This window comes from Carlito syrichta, unplaced genomic scaffold, assembly GCF_000164805.1.
Source record: "Carlito syrichta isolate Samal-C Ts95f unplaced genomic scaffold, Tarsius_syrichta-2.0.1 Scaffold305654, whole genome shotgun sequence".
Taxonomy (NCBI): Eukaryota; Metazoa; Chordata; class Mammalia; order Primates; family Tarsiidae; genus Carlito; species Carlito syrichta.
The window spans coordinates 544203-548954 of NW_007249750.1; the positions used below are offsets into that span (position 1 = coordinate 544203).

Consider the following 4752-nt stretch of genomic DNA (forward strand, 5'->3'; position numbering starts at 1 on the left):
GTGGTGGCCGGGAGCGGCCACTGCACTCCAGTCTGGGCGACAGAGTGAGACTCCAACTCAAAAAAAAAAAAAAAAATTTAGGTTTTCAAAATAAAATATATCCAGTCTAAGGGATCCTCTGCCTGCCTTCCGAGGGGTGACCCTGGAATGACGCATTACTGGACTTCAGTGGGAGGTGGACCCAGTTTGCCTGTCTCCTTTAACTCTAGCTGGTCCCTAAAGCTGGCTTATTCACACCTAGGTGTCCCCACCACACCCACAAATGCCACAAGCCCCTGTCAAATACACACCCCAGGGTCATCCTACCCAACCTAGGGCCCCTGAAGGAGAGGGGAATTGACACTTGGTATAAAGCAGAAGTACAGGCAGGATTGATTGTCGGATGTCCACCGAAATGCAGCACCCTCCAGGGGTGAGAGCACCCTGGGTAACTTATCCTCACTCCCACCAGCTTATGTGCCCAAGAGGCAGAGGAAGGGAGAGAGGTACAGCAACACCCTAAGGCCATGAAACATGAATCTCCCACAGTCAGATCCCCTTACACCACACTCACTCTGACCTGACCCCTGGCCTGACCTTGCCTGTGGGACTCTCTTGGGGGTGGCTGGAGCTAGCCCCGGGGTCAAGCAGGCATTGGAGGCCAGTCATGCTCACCTCCTCTGATATACACTTCCTTCCCTCCCTTTACCACCCCAGTTCCAGTCCAGTAGCCAGGGAGAGACTAGCCAGACTCCATCTGTGCTTTATTCTGTCCCCAAAGCTCACCCAAAGCCCATTCTAGCCAGGGCCTATGGGGAGGAAAAGGTCAAGGTTGGACCTCAACTCTTAAGTACGTTGCTATCCTCCTCCCTCAGAGTCTCCAGGGAGTTAAGCTCCCTATCTTCCCCATTCCTACTCTTAGCCCCTGTGCTGTGCCCCCTAATCACCTTCCCTGCCCTGCCTGGCCCCTTAATGCCAGCTCTGTCCTCCACCTGAGGAGGTGAGACTTGAAGAAGTCTGAGCTGAGAGTGCAGCTGTCCATCCCTGGCTTTCCTGGCTGTGTGGGTGGAGGATCCTTGGGGGTCCCTCTGTACCGTAGTGGCTGGTTCTGACTCTGGCCAGCCTCTGGGCAAGGTCCTTCCAGGGATGCTTCTGGGCTTGTGTCTTCCTCTGGGGCCTGCAGCCACCGAAGCTCTTCAGGCTGCAAGGCCTGGTACCAGGGTGGGGGCCCACCTTCAGGAGCCAGCACAGGACTGGCGGCCTCCTGATCAGCCCCACAGGCCCCTCTGACCCCTGGCCTCACTATGGCCCCCGGGAGCTGCAGGAATCGCTGCATCAGGCATCAGGTCCTGCTCCAGGATGTGACTGAACTGGCTGGGGCACTGGGACTGGGACAGACGGCCCGCCCCCGAAACTTAGTAACCGGACACTGGCAGGGAGAAAGGCTCTGGTTTCCTTGTCACTGCTCAGAGACAAGGCCTCAGGAGGGAGAAGGGTGGGGACTGGCACTAAGCCTACCCTCAGTCTCTGGGCAGGAGACTAGGGAGGGTCAATGGAGTTGATGGAGAGGTGAGAGATGCCCTCTGCTCCTCCAATCTCTCAGTCATAGCTGGACCTCAGCCTCCCCAGAGCTACTCCTCCCAGAAATTTTATATACCCCCTTCTCACTCTGACTTCAAACTTCTTGATTCTCACCTGCCTTTCCAGAGTCAATCCTTGATTTCTTTCTTCCTATCAGTCTTCTCTCCTTCTCTCCTTTTATTCACATCTTTTTTTATTTACAAAAGTATACTTTACCAGACTGCTGTAAGCTATATAGACTGCTTAAGAGAAAAGTGAAGTTTTCTTAAATCTGGAAAAACAAAACATTAAGGAACTAGCAATGTTTCTAACAAAAAGTCATACAAATTGTAATTATCCTCATAAGTTCATTTAGTCTCATGCAATTAATTCTTGTTCTGCTTGATCTTGGGTTAGCAGTTTTATGAACCCATTAGTTTCTTCACTGGAATCAGCCTTCTCTTATCTCCACTTCCTCCCACTGGGCCTAGGCCCCCAGGTCCATCTCTTCAACACTCTCTTACTCACATCCTTGCCCTTCTTGTCCCACTGCCCTCCACTGCCCCCGCCCTGACAGTAGTGTTTGCTTTATTCACCATATTTCAAACCCCTTCAATCCTCAAGCCCCCACTTCTAGTAGCCTTGTCCTTGCTTTTACAGCTTTAGTACCTGCTTCTCACAGAAAAGGAAAGGCTTAGATAAAATCTCCTCCAACTCTCTGCCCCAGACATGCATCCATACCCTACTCTTCTCCAGTTTGCCGTCCTCTGGGCAGAGGTGGGCCTCCTCACTTCAGATGAGTCTTCCCACCCATCTCTGTAAGCTTCCCTTCCCATCACTCAAGGTTCTGTGCTTCTTTCTTCCTTTAAGCCTTTCCTCCACTACTGGCTTCTTCCCATTCGCGGTTAAACTTACTCTAGGTTCTCTCATCCTAATAATAAACAAAAATAACAGCAAGTCAAATAAACAAGCCACAGGCCAGGCACAGTGGCTCACACATGTAATTCTAGCACTTTGGGAGGTCAAGGTGGGAGGATCACTTGAGGCCAGGAGTTCAAGACCAGCCTGTGAAACACAGTGCGACCTACCTCCTCTCCACCACTACAAAAAATAAAATAAAAATAAACAAGCCTCCTTGAACTGATGTTCTCCAGTAGCTCTTTCTCTTCTCCTTTACAGTCAAACTTCTTGAAAGCACAATTCTCACTCACTGTGTTATATCTATTCACCTCCTATCTACTCCTTTATTCACTTCAATCTGGCTTTAGAGGCTGATTTAGAATTTAGGGCTGAAGGGTCATGATCTCTGCAACTTACATGGTTCAACCAAAAATACATATGTATAGATGGTTAGCTATAACACAGTGCCAATGATGGTTGAATCTAGATGAATGATATACATGTATTCATTGTATTCTTTGTCCAAGTTTTCTGTACATTTAAAATAGCTAAAAATAAAATGTTGGGAAAAAGTAATCCTCACTTTGCCAGACCTGGTAACCTGGGCAGGACAGGTGGTGAGAAGTGGAGCGGGAAGAAGTTGACCTCTATTTTATCATCGAGTGGTCATGAATTTTTTTACTCATTTGATAATACCTTAATGAGTATTATTGATACTACTGACCAATTTCTCCTTCTTGAAATCACATTTTGTTTTCTTCCTGCCTTTTGGGTCACTTCTTCTCAGGTACCTTGAAGCACTTTCCCCCCATTCTCTGGCTACTTCTAATATTGGCATCTTCAGGGTTCAGACTTATGCCCTGTCCGATATCATTTTATACTCTCCCTTGGTATTATCTTCTGTGGCTTTAATGAACATATATATCATATATATTATATGTACTAGATATATCATATGTATATATACACACATGTGTATATGAAAATATATATACATTAATAATTCCCTAATCTCTCTCCTGGGATCCAAATGCTATTATTCAGCTACCTAATTGGCTTGAATGTCCCTCAGAGTTTACAGTCTAACCATGCCCAAAGCTGGGCTCAACAATATTGTCCACAAATTTGCTTGTGACATCCTTATTTCCAATTATACTGCATAGCACCACCATCTACCCAGTTGCAGCAACTAGCTACCTAAGTATCATCTTCTCCCAACCTCCCTTTTTAGCCCTCCCATTCAATTAATCATCAGGTCTTCCACCTCCTCAATAACCCTCAAATCCCCTGTCCCTCCCCTAATCTAGGCCACCATCGTGCCATGCCTGTCAACTTCAACACTCCCCTCACTTGTCTCTTGCGCTGTCCCGCTCACCTCCAGTCTCGTCTCTATAATCCAGCTTGAGATTCTTCTAAAACACAAATCTGACTATGTCACCTGCTTAGAACCCTTCAGTAGGTCCTACCACTCTCATTTCTGGTTATTCAAATGGCTTGCACCTGCAAAACCTGTGCCTTAGCTCTCAACCTTCCCTCAAGCCTTTTCCTCTGCCTGGAACATCCCTCATTCTCCACTCTCCCTTCTCTTCTGTGCCAGGTGTCAGGTCCTCGCCCTCCTCTCGCTGCCCCCACTACACTGAACTGTCACTGACTGCTTCTTCAACTGTGCTCCCCTCTAGAACAACTTGAGGGCCATTATGGTCTCATGTCTACAGTTGTACTCAGTGACTAGCACAGACTGGACACAGTTGGCCTTTAATCAATGCTTTTTGCAGAACTTAAGAATAAGCGAAGGAAAGAAGGAACGAAGGCATCAAATGTGAGGGAAAGTTAAGGTAAGGTTGAACTACAGGGGCGATGTGGGGAGCAGGAATGTGAGGGCCAGATGGGAGGTGGGGGCCAGAACCAGGGGAAATGGATTTTTATAGGAGGGACCAGACTGGGAGGTTGTGCATCATCCAGGGCCTGCCTTCCTGGAGAGGCCCAGGCTCAAACTCAAGTTCGCTGACTCAGACCTTTTCCCCACATTTTTTGGGGGGGAGGGCAGTCAGCCTAACGCGAAAGAGGCGGAGAACTGGTCATCCGGCATTGCAAACGGGAGGAACACCTGGGCCGACAGGATTGGTCTGCCCGAGACCGAGCTGGCTGGCCCATCCCCCACCAGCCTCCAACCTCCCCCCGCCCCTTTCCCAGGTCCTGTGTCTGCCCCTGGGGACAGGGTGCCCGGGTGCGGGCCCGGGGTCTCGAGGCCCAGGGCTGCTGCGGGGCACCGTGGGGCTGGGCGGGCTTCCGGTCGGCGCGGCCGGGGCGGGG

General features: G+C 49.4%; 1 protein-coding gene across 3 annotated transcripts in view; it reads right to left on the minus strand.

Annotated features, from left to right (window-relative positions):
* The window catches only part of AP3B2 (adaptor related protein complex 3 beta 2 subunit), a 39296-nt gene that overhangs the window by 34098 nt on the left and 446 nt on the right, over positions 1 to 4752 (minus strand). The window lies entirely within an intron of this gene.